This window comes from Amphibalanus amphitrite, unplaced genomic scaffold (assembly GCF_019059575.1).
Source record: "Amphibalanus amphitrite isolate SeventyFive unplaced genomic scaffold, NRLGWU_Aamphi_draft 000410F_arrow, whole genome shotgun sequence".
In the NCBI taxonomy this organism is placed as follows: domain Eukaryota; kingdom Metazoa; phylum Arthropoda; class Thecostraca; order Balanomorpha; family Balanidae; genus Amphibalanus; species Amphibalanus amphitrite.
In genome coordinates this window covers 229,040-252,334 of record NW_024881904.1, presented here as the reverse complement: position 1 = coordinate 252,334, position 23,295 = coordinate 229,040, and positions in this window count along the sequence as shown.

Sequence of the window (23,295 nt, the reverse complement as noted above, 5' to 3'; positions counted from 1 at the left end):
AAAAGCTTCTCAGAGTCAGATCATGATTTCATGTAATATGGACACAAAAAAAAAAAAATCGGTGCACACATCAGAATACACACAGACACACAAACACATATAATTGACCTTGACCTAACTTGACCTGAAATGACTTCAGCAGCAAAAATCTGGTCGGGTAGTGTGACAAGGAGGTTCTAGTTGGCTTGGCACCAGAAAACAGCATCGTCATCGGTATATGATAAGCAGCGCACTTGATATCCAACGGTGACCCAAAACAGCAACATTTTTTAGTTTGACCTGACCTGGAAGGTCAATGACTGACCTGAGAAGTTAAAACTGGGTATCATTGGATTCGTCTCTTCCCAAAGAATCTTTTTGGTCTTTACCGCTAAGCTCTATCTCCAACAGGAACGAAATGGCGCGGGGGGGGGTGGCAACCCCCCCCCCCCATGTGCGTTCTAGGATGGGAAAATGGCATGTGCGGGCGAGGGTGCTATCTTGCTCAAAATTTTGCGCTGAACCTGAATCCCCTTTCAGCATTTGGGGCCTGGGGGTAGGTCTGGTCAGGTAGCTCAGGTCAACCAGTGTCCAGTAGCTAGCCTAGGTGTCATGCCAGGTAGCCAAAGTAGGTGTCAATCACCACTGAAAGGGAGCTTCGTAACATGGGAAGCTTCGTAACATATTTTTTGGCACCAAACCCTCTCCTGAAAATGGATCCTAAATTCGACATCTGCAAAAAGGACACTAATATATGTTGAAACTTGAAAAGGTGAAGCAAGGTCATCTAAGCTCAGTAACCTTGACCACCTGACCCTAATGCGACCCTGACACCTACCATAAGGCATGGTATTACAATCATCCCACAAGTTGGCGCGTTTTTTTTTTTTTAAACACAAATAGTCTGAAAACGCGTCGATAATGTGCGGTAACACGCAGAATCGCGATTCTGCCATGCCATGGTCTCTAGAAACACGCCATAGGTCAAGGGTCATGGGGTTCGGGGTCATATAATTGTCATGATGTGTGTAATTTTGATTAGCTCGTGAATGCGAAAAGTTTCGCCGCGATCGGCCACCTTTTACGAGTTTTTTTCTTAACTGAGTGTCATGCAGGTGGGTCTATCCGACCTCCCAATAAGCGCGACGTTCAATTTCTCTCAAACACTCAGGGTATATTTTAACAAACTGACTGCGTCCCATTTGGGGACGCAGCCCCCTGCCTTTGGGACGTAGCCCTCGCGAAATTTGAACCACTGCGTCCCACACTGGAATGACAGGGTGTCAGCGGAAAAGTGCTAGCAAAAATAAGTAACATGCCTCGGTCTTTTACTGTGTAACAGATGTTGCTTTTCGATTGCTTTGTGCCCTGATTTACTATGTACCTAAGCACAAACATGCCCTCTCCATTCCTTGTGCCTTGCCCTATCCTGAAGACGTACACCTTGTTATATCCTCCCCTACTATACCCCTAGGGTATGTGCCCTGCCCAGTGTCCTGTCCTTACGTCTTGTACCTTGCCCTGCCCTTCCTTCAGGCCCTGTGCCCCGCCCTGTCCTGCCCTCAAATCCGATACCTTACGAGTATGTACTCTGCCTTGAAGTTGTATGCGCTGTCTTCCCATCTTTACGCCCGTGCCCTACCCTAGTTTGAGGCCCTGTGCCCTTCTCTGCCCTCAAGCCTTGTACACTTGTCCTGCCATCAGACCCCGTGCCCTGCCTTGCCCTCAGGTGCTGTGCCCTGTCCTGCCATCAGGTCTTGTGCCTTCCCATGCCCTCATGCCCCGGCCCAGCGTCCTTCCTCAAGCCTGATGCCTTGCCCTGCCTCAGGCCCTGTCCTGTCATGTTTTGCTACCAGGCCCCATGTGCATGCCCTGCCCTCAGACCCTGTCCTATTCTGCCATTAAGCCTTGTGCATTGTCTTGCCCTCAGACCCCGCCCTCGCACTAAGCTGCTGTGCTCTGCCCTGTCATCAGGCCTTGTGCTGTCCCATGCCATCAGCCCTGTGTCCTACTCTGCCCTCAAGCCTTGCACACTGCATTTCCCTAAGGTCTCGTGTCCCACTGCTCTTAGGCGCTGTGCCCTGCCCTGCTATCAGGCCTTGTGGTGTCCCCCGTCCTCAGGTCCCGTGCCGTTTCCCGTCCTCATGCCCTTACCTGTCCTCACAACCTGTGCTTTGTTCTGCCCTCATGCCCTGAGCCTTGTCTTGCCCTCAGGCCCTATACCCTGTCTTGTCATACATTCAGGCCTTGTGCCCTACCTGTGTCCTTATATCTTGCTCTGCCCTTAGGTACTGTTTCTTGCCCTGCTCTAAGATCCTGTGTGTGTGTGTGTGTGTTGCCCTGCCATCAGGTGTGGTGTTCATCAGGTGTTCTAAGGCCCTGAATCTTGCACTACTCTCCAGCCTTGTGTAATGACAGCCTCAGACCCGCGCCTTGCCTTGCCCTCGGACCCTGCAACCTACCCAGTCCTCACGTGCCTAATGTGTCTTATCTTAGCCTCATGGCCAGTGTCTGCCCTGTCCTTAAGGCTCACACTCTGTGTCCTGCCCTTCCCCGAGGTCCTGTTTAGAGATGTCAAGGTCGAGCCCGCAGGCCCGGCGGCCAACCAGGGGGCCCTGGGGGCAATCATATGTTTTGCCGCCCCCCCCCCCCGCCCCCATACACTTTTTACTCGGGACCCTCTCGTCTCGAGTTGAGAGGACGTTGTAACCTTCCAGAATAAACAAACTCAGTAAAAATAAGTTCCACGTATCTCCACGCACGGACTCCAAGGGACCCTTGTCGATCCAAGGAGGCCCTCTATCCATACTCGTCAGCGGAGGCTCCTGAGACTGATGGCCTGAGAGGCGCTAGTGGATCTGAGGAGGCCGGAGGCCCCAATATCCAAACTGGTCTGGAAAGGCCCCTGGCACTGGCGGTCTGAGAGGCCCGTCTATCCACACTAGTCAGAGGATGTCCCTGAGACTGGTGGTCTGGGAGGCCTCTCAATTTACATTAGTCAGAATAGGCCCCTGACACTGGCGGTCTGGGAGGCCATTTACCCTCACTAGTCAGAGAAGGTCCCTCTATCCTCAATAGTCAGAAGAGGCCTCTGAGACTGATGGTCAGAGAGGTCCTAGTGAATCTGGGGAGGCCCCTCTCCACATTGTTCTAGGGAGACCCCCGAGACTGATGGTCTGAGGGGCCCTTTTATTTATACTGACCACAGGAGCCCCCTGAGATTATTGGTCTCAGAGGCTCTCCTGTTTATACTCACCAGAGGAGGCCCCTGGGATTGATAGTCTAACAGGCCCTTCTATTTATACTAGCCAGAGGAGGCACCTGAGACTGGTGGTTGGAGAGGTCCTACTGTTCGTAATAGGTAGAGGAGGCCCCTGAAATTCAGGATATCAGAGCCATTCCTATGCATACTAGCCAAGAGAAGACCCTGAAATTAATTATCTGAGAAGCTGATCTATTCATACTAGCCAGAGAAAGCCCCTGGGATTAACCCTCGCCCGCACATGCCATCTTCCCATCCTAGAACGCACATGGGGGGTTGCCACCCCCCCCCCGCGCCATTTCGTTCTTGTTGCAGATAGAGCTTTGCGGTAAAGACTAAAAAGATTCTTTGGGAAAAGACGAATCCAATGATGCCCAGTTTTACCTTCCCAGGTCAGTCATTGACCTTCCAGGTCAGGTCAAACTAAAAAATGTTACTGTTTTGGGTCACCGTTGGATATCGAGTGCGCTGCTGATCATATACCGATGACGATGCCGTATTGTGGTGCCAAGCCAGCTAGAACCTCTATGTCACACTATCCGACCAGGTTTTTGCTGGTGAGGTCATCTCAGGTCAAGTTAGGTCAATGTCAATGATATGTGTTTGTATGTATGTGTGTGTCTGTGTGTATACTGATGTGTGCACCGATTGTTTATGTGTCCATATTACATGAGATCATGAAATGAGAAACTTTTACTAAAAATGCAGTCAAAGAAACTTCACAAAAAGTAAATTCCGCTTGCCTAAAACGCAATGTTTCCAGATGACCTAGGTTGACCTTGACCCTTACCTTGGCATCTGTATATCGTCGAACAACATGTTCACTGATAGGGGAGGTAAGACTGAAAAAAAGGCCGAAATCAAGGTGTCAAAAGTTCACAAGACCCATGGCCAACGCAAGATATTGGGTATTTGTCATTTGGGTCATGACATGACCTGATGAACAAGGTCATATCTCCGAAACCCAAAATCACAGAGACTTGACATTTTCAGTGGACATCGAGAAAGGATAGAGGAGCAGCTATACGAAAAATCAGGCATCTAGCTCCAAAAATGTTGAGTGCAGAGCAGAAAAAACTACCTGGGGTGACAACCATCCCCCCCCCCCATGTGCGGGCGAGGGTTAATGATCTGAGAGGCCCTTCTATCTGTACCTACTTGCCAAAGGAGGCCCCTGAGACTGATGGTGGCCAGAAGAGGCCTTCGAGACTGATGGTCTGAGAGGACCTTCTATTCAAACTATGCAGAGGAGGTCCCTGAGAATAAAAGTCCTAAGAGCCCTGCGGCGGCAACTGGCCGTTAAAAAAAAAAATCTGGCCATATTTCGGCTCGGTAGGGCCCCACAGAGCTCGTGAGAGCACCTCGAGGGCTGCTAAGTAGACACGCTTATCTCCATAAGGGTGCCACACCAGCTTCTGAAGGCTCCTTGTAGGCACCTAAGGGCCCCTTCAGGCCTCTAACGGCTCCACCCGCCTGTAATGGCTCCACACCAGTGTTTATGAGCGCCACACACCGGCGCCTTTGAAGGTCATACCTACCAGTGTCTCTTAAAGGAAATAGTCCACTTTTCACATGTTTTTTTATAACTGGAATAGCAGTTTTGTACTTTGTAGCTTGAGCTGAGACTAGCACAAAGATGATTGGCTCTTTGTGGCTTTTACGGCTCAACAATCACCCTAGACGAAGATATTCCATTTCTCATTCCAAAAAGAGTGCCTTTCAGAGGAATGCGCGCCTTGCAGAGGAATGCAGTCACCTCATCGTCAGCCAATCAGCATGGGTATGTTTGAACTACACAATATGATTAGTCAACGCGTTGTAAGGTTCCGCGATTAACATAATTTTATATAGAATATAGTTCTTCCTAGATTAACCCTCGCATGTGTAGGGGGGGTCGGATGGACCCCCCCCCCATGGTTTTTCGCGAATAACTCGCGTAAAAAGCGGCTGATCGCGACGAAACTTTCAGTACCCTCGCATTGATCGATTTGACACCTACCCTGAAAATTTCGTGACCCTGACCCAAATGACCTTTGACCTGTGACCTCTTTTCCGAGACCATGTTTGGCTGGAATCGCGATTTCGCGTATGTCGGCTCGCACTGGCCGCGTGTTTGCAAGCTTTTCGTGGTTTCAAACGTTCAAACATGTGATTTGATGTTACTCCCGTGTGTGTCAAGGTCACCTGAAGGTCAGGTCAGGTCATTGACCTTTGGTGACCTCGGGTGACCTCGGGTCACTTTTTCGAGTTTTACATGTTTCTAGGCTAGTTTTTGGAGCTGAATTCGAATTTAGCAACCATTTGAACATTTACGAAGTAGTTTTGGTGACTTCGTAACATGTTACGAAGCTGTCAGAGGCGGTTGACACGTACTACGAATACCCGTCACGACGCCTACTGGTTGACCTGACCTGACCTGACCCGACCTGGTCTAAATGCTTAAAGACATCATCTGTGATCAAAACTAACACGATATTCGTGATCAGCACCCCGAAAAACCCCTTAGCAGCCACACTTTACGACTTTCTAACAGGTCCCGATTTTCCCGACTTTGGGTCATTGACCTGACCTGGAAGGTCAACCAATGACCTAGGACCTTAAAATTGGGTATCATCGGCTTCCTCTCGTCACGGGCAACACGCTCGTTTTTTCCGCGAAGCTCTAGCTCGATCAGGGGCCAAACGGCAAGGGGGGGGGGTCCAACCGACCCCCCCCCCCTACACATTAGAAGCTGGCAAACGCCGCACACATGCGAGGGTTAAAATATGGAAAATAATCCTTCATACAAAAAGGTTTTATTTTATTTTCTGATAATTATGATCATGAAACTCATTATTCTGTAGTAAAATACAAATTTCAGGAAAATGAACCATTTCCTTCAAGGCCCTATACCTATCTGTGGCTCTGAGGGCCCCACACCGGCGCCTCTGGGGCCCACACACGTGTGTATCTCAACTCTCAAGGCTCTATAGGTGCATCTGAAGGACCCACACCGACACCTCTGAGGGCCCCACACCAGTATCTCTGAGCTCTAAATGCCCCACACCGGTGACTGAGGAGTGAGGACACACCGGCGCCAGAGAACACTAACGGCTCCACAAGGCCACTGAAGGCACCACACAAGCTCTCACTGAGCTCTAATATCCCATACCGGCCTCTGAGGGATACCGGCCTCTGAGGGTCTGAGAGGCCCGTCTATCCACAGTCCACACTAGTCAGAGGAGGTATCTGAGACTTCGGACTATTATTCTCAGGGGCCTCCCATGCCTAGTTTGAATAGAAGGGCCTCTCAGACCATCAGTCTCAAAGGCCATTTCTGGCCACCGTCAGTCTCAGGGGCCTCCTTTGGCAACTATAGATAGAAGGGCCTCTTAGATCATCAATCCCAGGGGTTTTCTCTGGCTGGTATGAATAGAAGAGCCTCGCAGATAATTAATTTCAGGGTCGTCTCTTGGTTAGTATGAATATGAGGGGCTCTCATACCCTTAAGTTCATGGGCCTCCTCTGCCTTTTATGAATAGTAGGTCCTCTCAAACCACCAGTCTCAATTGCCTAGTCCTCTGGCCAGTGTGAATAGAAGGGTCTCTCAGACCATCAGTCTCATTGGCCTTCTTCCGGCCAGTATAAACATAAGGGCCTGTTAGACCATCAATCCCAGGGGCGCCTTAGGTTAGTATAAATAGAAGAGTCTCTCAGACCATTTATCTCAGGGGGCTCCTGTGCAGCTGTGGCTAGTATAAATAAAAGGGTCTCTCAGACCATCAGTCTCGGGGCCTCCCTAGGACAGTGTGGATAGAGGGGCCTCCTCAGATTCACTAGGACCTCTCTGACCATCAGTCTCAGAGGCCTCTTCTGACTATTGAGGATAGAGGGGCCTCTTCTGACTAGTGAGGGTAGGGGGATCCCAGACCACCAATGTCAGGGGCCAATTCTGACTAGTGTGGATGGAGGGGCCTCCCAGACCACCAGTCTCAGGGACCTCCTCTAACTAGTGTGGATAGACGCCAGGCGGGCCTCTCAGACCGCCAGTGTCAGGGGCCTCCCCAGACCAGTGTGGATATTGGGGCCTCCTCAGATCCACTAGCGCATCTCAGGGCATCAGTTCCAGGGGCCTCCGCTGACGAGTATGGATAGAGGGCCTCCTTGGATCAACAAGGGTCCCTTGTACTCTGTGCGTGGGGATTCGTGGAACTTATTTTTACCGAGTTTGTTTATTCTGGAAGGTGACCACGTCCTAGACGAGAGGGCCTCGAGTAAAAAGTGGGTGTGGGGGGGGCAAAACACATGGTTGGCCCCCAGGACTTCCTCTGAGATGCTAGGGGGGGGGCATAGCCCCCCGCAGTGATGCCGCTGGCCCCCCAGTGAAGCTGAAAAGAAAAATAGGTCCTCTCGGCATCACTTATCATTCTGCTAGGGACTTCATGGCGGTGCGCCGCCCCGCATGAAAACTGCGCGGCTTGAATCAGGCATCAGTACACGTTCAGAAACTGAGCCCACCTGTGCAGCCTGGTTGAGTGGCTCTAACCAATCGCTAGCCAGGATGTTGCGCCGGTAATACTTGTCACTGATAGTGGTTTTCTGTGGCGTCATGAACAGCTTGAATATTACACAGCAGCTGAACATGCTTCAGGTCTAGATTTTGGCCGGATGTTTGACGCCGGGCGACGCCGTTCGAGCTGCTGGCAGCCCACACATGGTCAATTTGACGGCTCAACGGATATCGCAGCTCGAACGGCTTCCCATCCGACCAGGCCACCTCATTCATCTCTTCCTGCGACCAGTGGAAACGCCCTGGCCTGAGTCCAAAGGTGGTGGACTGGTTGTTGTCCCGTCAATTTCATTGTCTTTTTCAGTTTGAAGGGCAGCAAAACCAAGCTAAAGGGCGGGTAATGGTGAATCATGATGTGGGACCTCTTATTATCTGCCTTGGTAAGAATTCGAGTCTGTTTGCGTTTCCCAGTCGCTATCTTGACAACTCTTCTCACCACTTGGCAAAGGGCGCCTTTTGCGATCGACGCCGGACTGAGTCTGCCGTCCCAGTCTGTTACGCCTCAGGCAGATGTGCTACTGGCTGCTGCTGATGTCCAGCTGCTGACAGACCAGCTCCTAGCTCATGCCACCATGCCACTAACACTTAGCCTTACTACGAAACGAGAGACTGTACTCCCTTCTCTCCACTTCCTTGAACGAAAACTCTCAAATGAAACCGTTGGCGACTCGACTCTTACTAAGAGCAAGAGTCATTTCGCAAGGTCAGGTCACTGCTGAGTTGAGAGCAGATACCAGAGATATGTCGCATGGAGCTGAGCTGGCGGCCGCCGCGCCGGTGCACGCGTACTTGCGCTCGTGACATCCGTGCTGGGGGCACTCGTATGTGAACCGTGGTGGCGTTGCCTCTGTGACCCGGGGGCTACCTGGCCGGCTCGAATACGCGGCGATGGCGGGCAGGGCGCCCGAGTTCGATGCGGACGTTGAGTGCTTCGGTGCTTATACGCGGCGGTTAAATCAGTACTTTGTGGCGCAAGATATCGGGAGTGATCAAGAAGCAAAGAAGCGGGCCGTGCTGCTTTGTGCGATCGGCGCAAAAACGTTCGGTCTGCTGGAAGATCTTATTGCTCCAGCCACTGTAAGGCAGAAAACATACGATCAGCTGGTCAGCGTTTTGCAAAGTCACTTCGAGCCGGATAAATCTGAAATAGTGGCCAGATTCCGGTTTCATTCGTGCTCCAGGAATGACGGCGAGACAGTTGCTAATTTTCTAGCGCGGCTTCGTAAGCTGGCTAAAGACTGTTCGTTCGCACCTAATGTCCTTAATGAAATGCTGCGTGACCGTTTTGGTCTGTGGCATACGGAACGAGTTGCTGCAACCTTGCTTCTCAGTGAGCCGGGGCTGACGCTCCAGTCGGCGGAGCAGCTGGCTCAGGCACACGAGTCGGCGGCAGCGAGTGCGGCTGAGCTCAGCGGCGGTGCTGAGCAGCGAGCAGATGGAGCCTCCGTTCATCGGCTGACTGGTGCCCGGGGTCCGCTGCGGCTGCGTAGCAGTTCTAGGGGTGCCGGTGCTGCCCGCGCTCCTGCCGGCTACAGGGACGGCGGTGGCGGCGCAGCGGACTCCAGAGCTGGTGGTCGGCTGCGCTCTCAGCGTGACAGGACGACGCCCGGGCCAGGTGACAGCACGGCGGCGAGCTGTTTTAGGTGCCTGAGGTATCATCAGCCGGCCAAGTGCCCGTTCATCGATAAGGTGTGCTACAGCTGTGGCCTCAGGGGTCACGTCCGAGTACCTCCGCCATGTCTCGGCTGATGGCGACGCGTTACAAGGGTCGGACGCGCAGGAGGGTAGCAGAGAGGACGGCACTATGCAACCGAGGAGTTCTAGTCCCGGGACCGGTGAGGAGGTGTACATACAGCATTTTCACCGTCCGGACCGGCCTCGGTGTCAGGCGACCGCCGCTGATGGTGCCGGTAGCGCTCGACGGTCAGAAGGTCGAGATGAAGCTGGAACCGTGTTCGGTGAAGCTGAAGACCTACAGCGGTGAGCAGCTGCCAGTCATGGGGCAGGCTGCAGTGAACGTTCAGTACGGCGGACAGGCTCAGCGACTACCTCTCATCGTAGTCGAAGGTGGCGGGCCCTGGCTGTTCGGCAGGAACTGGCTGGGACACATCAGGCTCGACTGGCCCTCCATCTGTTGAGTGACTGCGGAGACCCGTGTGCAGCCCATCCTGGACGAGTTCGCTGACGTTTCAAGGAGGAGCTGGGCTGCTATCGAGGCGGGGAAGTCGGCATCGACGTAGACCCGGACGTCCAGCCTCGTTTCTTCAAGCCTCGCACCGTACCGCTGGCCTTCAGGGAAGCTGTGGACACCGAGCTGGAGGACCAGATCCGTGGCGGACTCTGGGAACAGGTACGGCACAGCAAATGGGTGGCTCCCTTGGTGGTTGTCCCAAGGCTGGGGGTCAGTCAATACGGGTGTGTGGGGACTACCGCTTGACCGTCAACAGGGCTGCTAAGGCAGAGCAGTATCCCTTGCCGCGTGTGGAGGAACTGTACTCAAAACTGTCGGGATGTACCATATTTTCAAAGATCGACTTGAAAAACGCGTATAATCAGCTTCCGCTAGATGAAAAGGCCCGCGAGTATTTCACGGTAAACACCCCGAGGGGTCTTCTTCGACCCCTTCGGTTGACCTTCGCCTATTCGAGTGCAGTGTCGCTGTTCCAGCGGACGCTGGAAACTGTCCTGGCTGGTATCTCTGGCGTTGGGGTCTTCTTGGACGACATTGTAGTCGCGGGTGTCGATGCCGCTGCGCATGACGAGGCCCTCCGGCAGGTTCTTAGACGGCTGGAGGAAGCGGGTTTTAGGCTCAACAAGGCCAAGTGTAGCTTCAGCGTCAGCAGCGTGACCTACCTGGGGCTTAAGATAAGCAGCCGTGGTGTGGAGACCACCGACGAGAAAACGGCCACGATTGTCCGTGCCCCGGAACCGCGGGATGGTAAGGAACTGCGTAAGTGGCTAGTAATCAACTACTATGGGAAATTCCTTGAGAACCTGGCGAGTGTCTTGGCTGCGCTCTATCGTCTTCTAAAGGCAGATCAGCCCTGGCAGTGGGCTGCGGCAGAGAAGTCTGCTTTTCGGAAAGCCAAAGAGATGCTAGTTAGCCCTCCTGTACTAGCCCATTTTGATCCTGCCCTTCCGTTGGTTCTCGCCTGTGACGCGGGACCGGTCGGCATTGGCTGTGTGTTGAGTCAGCGGACATCACAGGGCGAGCGACCTGTGGCCTACTATTCGCGCACGTTGAATGACACCGAAACTAGATACTCACAGACTGATAAAGAGGCATTAGCTGTAGTGACCGGCGTTAAGAAATTTCACTATTACCTAGCGGGGCGAACTTTCACTATACAGTCAGATCATAAGCCTCTCATAGGCCTCATAGGAGAGCAGAAACCTTTGCCCGTGATGGCGTCACCTAGGGTGGTCCGCTGGGCTCTGATGCTTGGGGCCTACGATTACCACCTTGAGTACCGGCAAGGATCTAAGCAAGGCCACTGTGACGCGCTTAGCAGGCTGCCTTCGTGCGAGAAGGCTTGTTCGAGCGTTCCAATTCCGGCTGAGACTGTCCATTTACTTGAGTTCATCGACTCATCCCCAGTGAATGTGTCCCAGATACAGCGGTGGACCGCTCTGGATCCCGTGTTGTCAGCGGTACATCGATATGTCAGAGATGGCTGGCCGGATGTCAATAGTGTTTCCCTCAGCCCTGATTTTCAGCCGTACAGGTCCCGTACCTATAGGTGAACTGAGTGTGCAGGATGGCTGTGTTTTGTGGGGGTCACGAGTCCCGCCGCAGGGACGGGGTGCCATGTTAAAGTTATTACATGAAGGTCATGCTGGCGAGTGTAGAACCAAAATGTTGGCTAAAATGTATGTTTGGTGGCCAAAAATCGATGACGACATTCGTGATATCGTGAAGTGTTGTGTGAAGTGTCAGGAACTGAAGGGCAGGGCCCCTGACGCTCCACTGCATCCTTGGCAGTGGCCGACTCGACCCGGCAGCGAGTCCATGTAGACTATTGCTCGGCTAACGGATAGATGTTTCTGGTGATAGTCGACGCCCACTCCAAATGGATGGACGTCTACCCAACTCGTTCCTCCGACTCACTGATCACGATTGAAAAATTACGAGCGTCGTTTGCGTGCTGGGGAGTGCCAACAGTGCTAGTGACAGACTACGCCCAGTGTTTTGTATCACAGCAATTCAAAACGTTTTGCAGTGTAAATGGGATCAGGCACTTAACGACACCCAGCCTATCACCCAAATCAAACGGCTTAGCCGAAAGAAGCGTGCAAAGCTTCAAAAACGGGCTGTACAAACAGATCTCGGGGTCCATTGAGACCAAGGTCTCTCGATTTCTGTTTAGGTACCGCACAACACCGCATACTACGACCTCATGTACGCCCGCCGAATTATTTCTGGGTCGTGTGCCACGCACTCATTTAGATGGTGTGCTACCAGATAGGCAGGAGCGTATACGGAGACAGCAGGAGGCTCAAAAGACGTACCGTGATCGAAATGCCCGTGAACGATGTCTGAACCCGGGTGACCCTGTGTATGTGCCTGCTGTCGATAGATTGCAGGGATTGGAGCGTTGTCGGTGGGCGCCCGGTCGTGTAGTGTTCGTAGAGGGTTAAGGTCACTGTGGAGCTAAATGACGGAAGGGTGATTGTGCGGCACGCCGACCAGGTTCGTGAGCGATATTCAGCTGTTCCGCATGTCGCTAACGATCCTCTCCGTTCCAGAGTGACACCGATACCTGCTCCTGATCCGGTCACGGAGAGCGCCGCTGCATCTGCACGGCATGCTCCCGTTCCCGGACAACTGGCCTCCACTCCCGACCGGCTGCCGGCTCCTGATCGAGCGCCTGCTCCTGGCCGGCCGCCTGTTCCGGCGCCGCCCGGGCTGACCGGAGCGGTGCCCGCGCCGGGTGTGACCACCGTCCCGCCGTCCGCACCCTCTCCCAGCGCGCCGCGGTACCGGCTGAGAGACCGGTCCACCCTGCAGCCCCCAGACCGATACGTGGCGAGCTATGAGTAGGCGTTTTGTTTCAGTTGTTATTTGTTCTGTGAGGTGCATATTTATTTGTTTGTCCATGCTGTGCAAGTATTCGGGGTGGAGGAGTGTCATGGAGCTGAGCTGGCGGCCGCCGCGCCGGTGCACGCGTACTTGCGCTCGTGACATGCGCTCATGACACTCGTATGTGAACCGTGGTGGCGTTGCCTCTGTGACCCGGGGGCTACCTGGCCGGCTCGAACACAGTTTGGACCGAGACACCGTCTGTGATAATATGCATTCATCCAATTTTCCAGCTTCCACATTAAACAAGAAACTGTGCGAGCAGATATGGCGAAAAAATAGATGTCCGGATAATTTCGTTACACCCTGTATGTTCTAGTGCAAACTAATGCTATGATGCTAGGGGAGCGGCTGCAGGCTGGCGTAGCGCGTGCGGCCTTACGGTGGTTGGGTGAACGTGCCACCTTCTGCTGTGGGGTGGGTGGGTTGGGGGAGGTCCTCCTTGACCCCGTGCCGGCCCCGCCACCTGTGCTGCGCCATCTTTGGGCTGGCGACGGTGTGGAAGCGCGTACCTTCCGTCAGTTTTCCAGGCATCTGAAGTCTGAACTCGGCGCTGACCCTGTCGTCGATGTCTGCGCGTGAGCCGTGGCGGGTGCCACAGCCTGCTGGCACCGGCGGGTACGTGCCGTGTACATGTGGTGCGGACTGCGGCACCGACTTGAACCACTCGAAGCCAACGGAGACCAGCCACCCTCATTCGCTCAGATTTATGTGAACGACCCACGAGCCGAAATACTGATGCCGAGGACCACGCACGCATTGTGGCATCACATAGAGAACACCTATTACATCCGGGAACGACTCCGAACGGCCATTTTCGGGAAATTTACCGTCCGCGGTGAATATTCCTGCAGGAATATGCTCTGAACGTATCAACCGAATTTGATGTTAGTGCCGGACCCGTGGACTCAGAACTGCGTCACTAATGCCTGTTCATAAATGTAGCGCGGCGTGACCCATCCATGGACTGCGTGTTTCTTTTTTCCAACCAAAGCTAGGCACTAACTATACCTGAAGATGCTTCTTTGTAACCAAACCAAACAAAAACTAACAACCTAACCTAACCTAACTTGATCTAACCTACAGCCTACAAACCTACAACGCGCTAAAAAATTCAGCCGCCGGCGGGATTCGAACCTTCGGTCCTCTGAACACGGGGCGAGTGCACTAACCAACCACTACACCTCGCAGACAGTTGGCCGGATAAAGGTGTTGTAAGTCACTTGACAATGACGCACTGGGATATACTCCGTATAGCGCCTTCCTTTGATTGGAAAAAAGAATTACGCCCGTGGACTAGCCTCTTCAACTCCGTAGCAGTGTCTCCCAATCTGCGGAAAGCTCAGCTGGTCGCATGATAACCGTGGCGAAGTTTTCTGGCTCTGCTTCAACGGCTCCTTCATATTCCCTTCATATCAGCATAAGCCAGATTTAGGCTAACTTGCAATTAAACGATCAAAAATGTTAGCTTAAGTTTCGTTAGGGTAAATTAAACGGTGTTTTATTTGGTTAGGCTAAGCCCGAAAAACGCGTATATATGCATGTGGTGGGATTCAATCGGATCTCAGATCCTGATTTTGGTTTGTTATAAGATGCAATGAGATCATAGATTCAGAGATTCAGGATACATTTTCTACGTGGGATACAATGGGATTATAGAACCAAGCTTGTCGTTTGCTTTAAGATCCACTGAGATCATGGATCAATCACTCGGATCCATGCACATGTCTACTACATATCAGCCCCCCTCCTCCCTCTTAAGTCCGTATCAGTTCAGTGTTCACCGAGGTCGCCGTAGGACGCTAGCTCTCTCTAGCTATATTCACACACTTCGCAGTTCATAATCGCCTGTCGTGCCTACCCCCCCCCCCCTCCCTCCCTCGCCACACACACCTTTTACAGCTCTGTTCACTTCAGCGCGGCCCGAAGCTTGATCTCTGAGCCCTTCTATCTCTTTGCCCTTTGCTTCAGCTCTTTGAAAACGGAGCGCACTTGAGTGGGTACATGGCAACTGAGCTCCACTTCGAAGACCGTTTGCTCCATGAAAATGTTTATGTTCTTGGCTTTTCAGAGTCAGAGTCAGAGTCATTTATTATAATTCTCCACATGGTGGGTATTACGAATTCAGTCATTGTACACTGGTAAAAGCATGGTTAAAAATGAGACACATTGCAAGACCTAAAACATTTTGTTTAAAACACAGCGCTGGTGATTCACTTGGGCCTCTCCGGTGCTATCCAGTCTAACTGCGTATTAATTGGGCGTTCCAGGCGGATGCAGCCCTATAAGTGAAGCTCCGCTGGGTTCTCAATAGGCGGCATCTGGGAAGATCCAGGGAGGCATATTCTGGAGAAACACGAAAGGACGACACTTAGAAATAGAAACACGTACAGACTACAGAAACAAGTATAGGATGACTCCACGGCGGGCTTGAGGTGTTTGAACATGAACACCACTCCCCCTCCTGCGGTATTTCGCAGATCTTAAAAAAACGGCGGCGCCCTGCCCACTTTTTTCCAAGATTTTTGCACATGTTAAAATTCATACCCAGGTCGCTCAAGGTCAGGTCACCAGGCCACATCAAGTGACCTCATCCCAGAAAATTAATAGTTTGTTCGCCAATGCTACACTATCTGAGTGATCACTTTCAAATTTTAGGCGATTGATAAGATTAACAGCATGAATAAATACGTATCTCTGAAGCTTGATATCTGTAACCTGTAAGGTCAAGAATGCAAACATTATGCATAAGTCAACGGGAACAAATTGAAATGTGTTCTTTTGGACGAAAGTCATACTTAACGCCCCTAAACATTGAATAACAGAGAAACATTACACACTGAATGGGAAAATTGCACCCGTGACTCTATTTATACCCAAGACGTGCTATCAGGTCATGACATGTATCCACTATCCACTATTCAGTTTTTTTTTACAGTAACTTTTTATAGAGCTAGAGCGGTGAAAACACATAAGATGTGTTCAGCTCGACAATACTAATCGACTAATTTGTAACATGACCTTTCTGGTCGGGTCATCACCATAACCCTTGGTCAGATTTTCAAAATCACATTTGACGGTCATATTATTTTTTAATTAGACGCGTCTCAAATCGAGGAACACGATGCCGGAACATTAAATGTCGTGTCGGTTTTGAATCAAATGAATTGCTGCAGAAAACAATTTCTGTAAAACCGTTTATTTCATGGGTTTTCTCCTCTGTAGGGCGATTAGTTGATCTTAGATCAAATCTGAGGACGCATTTCACACCCACAAAAAAAAAAAACGTTGAAAGAGCTACTGGGTGTACTTTTCGGCGGCGCTGTAGCTCTATTCGTTCGCAAGTTATTCGCCGATTCGTCAACAAGTGGCGTAAGAGGCAAAATTTGTCCTTCGATGAACTTTGGTGACCTGACCTTTGACCTAATCTAAGGCTCCCTTAATATCAGCTTCGGGTTACGTTGTTTTTAACGCCCTTTGGAATTTAAGCTCATCCTTCAGGCGTCCATTAAGGGTGTACTTCAACACTGTTAAGACACCCAAGTAACACTCGTAACGGTGTAAAATTGATAACAAACACTGACATTGCAGGGAATGACGCTCACATGTGTGATAAACTGAACACCCACTTTCATCATTGGTGTTATTCAACCTTGTTATTACCAACAATTCATTTAAACTACCAGTGATACATTTGTACCTGACACCCTGTACCCAATGGGGGAATCAATAAGTTGTATGCATACCTATATGATACAGCGTTATGAAATTACACACAGAATGTAGGTTGCAGGGAACAAATGCCACCACATTGCATCGCAAATCAGTCTAGCAGCACGGATACGCGGAGCATAATAGAAATAAGCAGAATCCAACCCCCTCCTCCTCTCCAGTGGGGTTACGAATTCGGATAAATACCCAAGCAGGGTGCGTGTTAAATTGCACACCAACACAAGAGAAAAAAATATGAGGATATATTTTTCGGATATTAAAGAACCCCTATCGGGAGTATGCCGCCATCCCCCCCCCCCCAGCGGCCAGACCATGTCTTTCGGAATCCGCAGCAGTGCCATTGCTAGCCAAGAATAGCTCACCTTTGCTAAAACTGGAGCTCTTCGAGTACCAAGACACCACTCACGATCACTTCTAACTCACTTGCACACACTTATACTCCCAACACACCGTAATCCCACCAGCGCCTCCGCCCGCAGTCGCGCACGTTTCAAACTAGTATGGCGGCCGGCCGCATGGAAGCCAACGGTTGAACATGGGCTACTAGGGCTGCATTATGTTCCCAATATTTTCCCGACGCGTTTTCTTTGAAGTATTGTATATGAATTTATTTATTTATTATCGTGGATTTGTTTATTTGATGTAGTTGAAGCAAATCCATTAGAATATAAATGCAAACTCTGTACACCATACAGCACAGCAGCGCCATCTACCCAACTGCACCCATAGGGAATTTCAAGGGTGTCTGACACTGCTAAGACAGGCTGACGAAGAAAGACGAACGTCTTTCGAAAGCTCCCGTAACTAATAAACGAAGCTGGTAATTTGAATATTTTTATGCTAGAATGTCTCTGTCCCAGCTAAACAATAACATTTATAACTACATGAAGTACCAAGAGAATACGAACGGTGTTAGTCATCCCCTGGCTCAGACCCCCTACGGCTCATACCCCTACGATAATACTAGCTAACACTTACATTTCATAACACTTCAATACCTACATTGTGATGTGATGTGATATGATACCTATCATTGTGTTCTTTCAAGTGTCACTGACACCTTCAACGGTGTTTAACCCTCGCCCTGGCAGGGGGGGGGGGTCGATGCGACCCCCCCCTAAGGTTTTTCGAAGATAGCGTAAAAACGGCGGCGCGCAGCGCCGCCAAATTTGGCACAGCCTATGGGGCAACCTTTTTACATATGACCTGAAAATTTCAGGTCCGGGTGACCTTGGGTCAGGTCACCAGGTCAGAAAAACCGGTACAAGGTCATGGTCAAATTTCAACTTTCTTTTTGCACCTGTACAACTCACAGTTCTCGACTGATTTCCTTCAAACTTCCAGGATGTGCTAAGTTCACCGAGTTGTATAACATATAGTTCGGGTTTTTTGAGGTCACTGACCTGAGGTCAGTTAGAGGTCATTGCGTCGTAATGTTAAGCCTATGGGAAAATACTAAATTCGGAAAATACTGGAGATATCCGCTTCGTTCTATCACTTTTGTGCTTTGAAACCACAGTACTTAACAGCAGGTCACTTGGTGCTTCTTTGTTTGGTGTACTTATCTATGGGTCAGGTCAAATGAGGTCAACTGAGGTCAAATCACATATTTTCCAATAACTTGGCACATAATGACGCTAGAGCTTAAAAAATGGTGTCATTGTGTTCCTGGTGATCAGCCGAATCGAATGATATGCGATATGATGCAATTTGGTTAATTTGAACTTAATTAGTTAATTAAAGTTTACTTAAAAATTAAGAAAAACTTTAAGTACACTTAAGCAAGCTAAAAAGTACATCATTCGACGCGCCTTGACGTGCTGAGTTCACCGGTGCTTTTCTTTTTGCTCTATCTTAATTAGATCAAAAGTTATAAGCGAAAAACGTTTGACCTGTTTTTAGCGAAATTTTTACATTTATACCCCCCAAAACCCCCCTAAATATTGACCTAGAACAACCAAATTTGCACAGGGGCGAGAACTCCATGGGGCCCACCTACCTACCAAATTTGGTGTTTCTAGGTGCCATAGGAGCCAATCGCGAGGGGGGGGGTCGCATCGACCCCCCCCCCTGCCAGGCCGTGTTATGAAAAAGGCCCTGCCAGGGCGAGGGTTAAGTGATGACATGACACTTTCAATACCTACACCCAGAGGGTGTTTTGTTTTCTCTTTGACACCTGCAAAAGGAGTGTTGAATGGGATCGACACTTCGATTGGGTACATCCCAAGTGTGCTTTTCAAGTGTCGTGTGACACCTTAAACGGTGTTTAAGGGATGACATGGCACACTCAGTACACCTAACGGGTGTTATGTTTTCTCTGTAACACCAAAAAAGGTGTTGGATGGGAGTTGAGACACCTCGATTACACCCCAAGTGTGTTATTTCAAGTGTCATGTGACACCTTAAACGGTGTTCAAGCAATGTCATTACACCAATAACGGTGTTCAACGGGGTAATGACACTGCTATGAGTGTTGAATGGGAGTTACGACACCTCGATTACACCCCAGGTGTGCTCTTTCAAGTGTCGTGTGACACCTTAAACGGTGTTTAAGTGATGACATGACACTTTCAATACACCCAGAGGGTGTTTTGTTTTCTCTTTGACACCAAAAGGAGTGTTGAATGGGAGCTACGACACTTTGAGTACATCCCAAGTGTGCTTTTCAAGTGTCGTGTGACACCTTAAACGGTGTTTAAGGGATGACATGGCACCCTCAGTACACCTAACGGGTGTTATGTTTTCTCTGTAACACTAAAAAAGGTGTTAGATGGGAGTTGAGACACCTCGATTACACCCCAAGTGTGTTATTTCAAGTGTCATGTGACACCTTAAACCGTGTTCAAGCAATGCCATTACACCAATAACGGTGTTGAACGGGGTAATGACACTGCTATTAGTGTCATGATACACCATTAATGGTGCTTAACACCCATAATACACTGATAAAACACCCGACCAGTGTTTTATATTTTTTCAGTGTTGTTACATAGAAATTAGAAACTTTGAATGGCATGGCAATTTATAATTTTAAATGACAATATTTTTATGTTTCTTCTGTAGGTAGGTAGGTAGGCAGGTAGGTAGGTACACCAGACTGTTATGGACACTTTTCCAAGTTGGTGGGGCAAAAAACCTAATGTATGTCTTGGTTTGAGTCGTTTGATTGAGTTGATTGATTCCTTTCATTGTCGCGTTTGAGTCGATTGAATCAATTCCCGAAAACTGCTCTGACTTGATTGATTTGATTGGTTTCCCAAATTTGTCGTGATTGAATTGATTGCTATCGATTGAGTCGTATACAACCCTGGTCACCAGAAGTCATCAAGGTAAAATTTAGTCCATTTCAACAATTTTGGAAACTGCCAACGGCTAACTCGGGAACCAATAGAGCTACAGCGCCTCGGAACGTGTTCCTTTCGTCGAGACGCGTCGAATGAACTATACGTTGACCTTGAAAGGTAATTTTGAAAATTTGACCGCACGTCAAGGTCATGACCTAACCGGAATGGGCCATGCTGCATATCAGTCGATCCTTATCGTCGAGCTGACCACATCTGACGTGTTTTCACCGCTCTAGCACGTCTCTATCAAAAGTTATAGCCAAAAAAACTGCTGGTGACCGTTTATGACCTGAGATGACCTCAAGGGCACACAAAAGGTTAACAGGTGCATTTTTACGATTCAGTGTGTTATGTTTACCTATGAACCGATGTTTGGAGGGTTTTAAACGACATTCGTCCGAAAGAGGCGCATTTCACTTTTCACCCACTGACTTAACCCTCGCCCCGTTGGGGGGGGGGCCATTTTGGCCCCCCCCTGTGGTTTTTCCTGAATAGCAAGAAAACGGCGGCGCGCAGCGCCGCCAAATTTTCAGTACCTTCCCGGGCATCAATTTGACACCTTCACACCAAATTTCAAGTCTTAGGTCACCTTAGGTCAGGAGTTATTGAGGTCAAACTGAGGTCATGTTCGAGCAAAAATGAGCAAAAAACATGCAATCTTGAAACGCTCACCAAATCTACAGTTATCAAGCAATTTCAAAGTTCTTTATATGGTCTAGTAGACAAAAAGCGGCGCTACAAAACTGCTATCTCGGATTTTCAAAATTTTTGGTTTTTGACCAAAAAAAAATCAAAAAATTGATTTTTTTAGAAAAACTTTGAAAAAATCCAAAATTTTTCCGAATTTCGAAAAAACCGGAATATATGTGATAGTCCCAGCGCTCTTCTATATACATACCAAATTTCAGATCGATATCTCGTTTTTTGGCCAAGTTATAGCGAAAAAACTGTTCAAAAATGATGACGTCAAATTTTTGAACTCAATTTTTAGCAATTCTAGACCACGTACGGCAAAACAAAGACCACCATTGAACTCCCCGTGACGAGCTGCATCGATTCGATACCCATTTTATGCAAAAACATTAACTTTGAAATTTGACCTAATTTGACCTGACCTTGACCTGACCTTGACCTGACCTTGACCAAAACGTGATCTAAGCTGGCCCCAAAGGCTGCCTGACCCATATAATCGCATTTGTCATGTAAAATGGACCATAAAACATGTATCACACGACACTTTCATATTGTGACTCCCCGTGACCTGACCTCTGTGACCTGACCTGGTATCAGTGACCTCAAATAGCAAAATATGTGTTTGAAGAACATTTCCCCATCGATGATTTTCAATGGAATGCATTTTACTCGATTTTACAACGCATTTGTTGAAGTGCCTGTAAACGGTGAAAATTGGACCTTTGACCTGACCTGTGACGTCATCGGTTTGACCTAGGTCAATAAAATTGGGTCAAAAGGTAGTTCCCCGTTGGGGCTATCCAACGCCGTTTACCGCTTGTCGCTATGTTGCGTGGTTCTCGAGATCTTAGGGGGGGGGGGCCAAAATGCCCCCCCCCCCCAACCGGGCGCGTTGCTCGGCAGAGCCCAACGGGGCGCGGGTTAAGGTCCCAAAATTGACCTGACCTTAGGTCACAGAAATAAAAAGTCCGAGATGAGCATCTTATACATATTGTTAGTCTTATCAATCTCTGGAAGTTTCAAAAGTGATCGTTCAGTCGTTGTAGCTATAGCGGGCCTTTTAACTTTTTTGAGGTAAGGCCACTTGACGTGCCCTGGTGAACTGACCTTGAACGTCCCTGATCTAAAATTTTCACAAGCTGTGTAGAAAAGATGTATGAACAGGTGTAACAAAAACAGCGGCGCTGCGCGACGCTGTTTTTTAGATATTCGCGAAAAAAACCTAAGGGGGCGGAACCTTCCCTTTCAGCACGGCGCAGATTAATGGGAGACAATTGAAATGCTCTTCTTCTGAACGAAAACAACCTCAAACATCGGGATTCAGGTAAATATGACACATTTAATCGGTAAATGTCACTCGTGATGTGACCACTTTTATGTTACTGAGGTCATCTCAGTTCATGAAAGGTCTCCAGTAGATTTTGGACAATAACTTTTGATAGAGATATGATAGACCAATGAAACACCCTATATAATTATTTTCCTTCTCAAAAATATGGATCGACTAATATGCAGTATGACATTTCCCGGTTAGGTGATGACCTTTACTTTAGGTCAAATTCTCAAATGCCCTTTTAATGTCAAATTCTAGTCCATTTGACTCGTCTGTCTCGAAAAAATGGAACACGATGCTGGATAAACTAATCTCGTGCAGGTCTGAGCCCAGAGGTAGTACAGATAAACGTCATCCGCGAAAAGTATATTTTGAGGCTAAAACGTTTACCTTAGGTCAAATCTGAGATAATCAATAAGAGAGAGCATAAAAAGAGCTATCGAATATGCGCTTTGCTGCGGCGCTGTAGCTCAATCTGTTTCTGAATCCTGACATGCGCCGCTTTGTCAAAAAATGTCAACATCGGCGAAATTTGATTTTCGGTTGTCGCTGGTGACCTGACCTGCGACCAGCTCGACCTAACCTTAAAAATGATCTAAGTAGGGCCGCCTGGCTGCTGCATCTTGAAAAGGGCCCTTGGTGTCGATGAGAAAGCCCCATTGTCCAATAATTGCCTAGCGTCAGTGGTTTCTTGAATGGGGCGGGGCGACCGAAGTCTCCATTCAGTTCCGCGTCAGTGACTACTGGAGGGCGTCAACGACCTCGGATAGGGCGAATGTGATCTTCAGAAGGGCACCGGGTGCTCTAGAGGGGTGCAATGCTTGGATGGGGTCACTGCTGCCTTCAGTAGGGCGTCGGACGCTCTGGAGGGGCGCCATTGATCTCGGATGGTCCGACTGGGATTTTCAGAGGAGCATCAGTGGTTTCAGAGGGGCGCCATTGATCAAGGATGGGCCGACTGAAGTACCGGTTCAGGTAGGCGCCAGTGGCTCTTGAGGGGCGCCAGCGACCTCGGATTGATGGGGCGACTGTGATCTTTAAACGGCGTTGAGGAGCGCCATTAGGCATGGATGGGGCCACTGTTGCCTTCAGCAGGGCGCTGGAGGGAGGCCCTGGAGGGGCTTGAGCTTGGGTGGGCCGACTGTAGTCTCCAGGGGCGTTGTCTCGGATGGGGCGAATGTGTTTTTCAGAGGGGTGCCGGGTAGTCTAGAAGGGCGCCATTGGTTTCAGAGGGCTGCCATCGATCTTAAGATGGGACAGCTGTAACCTTCGTTTAGATGGGCGCGATCTTCAGAAGCGCGCCGGACGCTCTGGAGGGGCGTC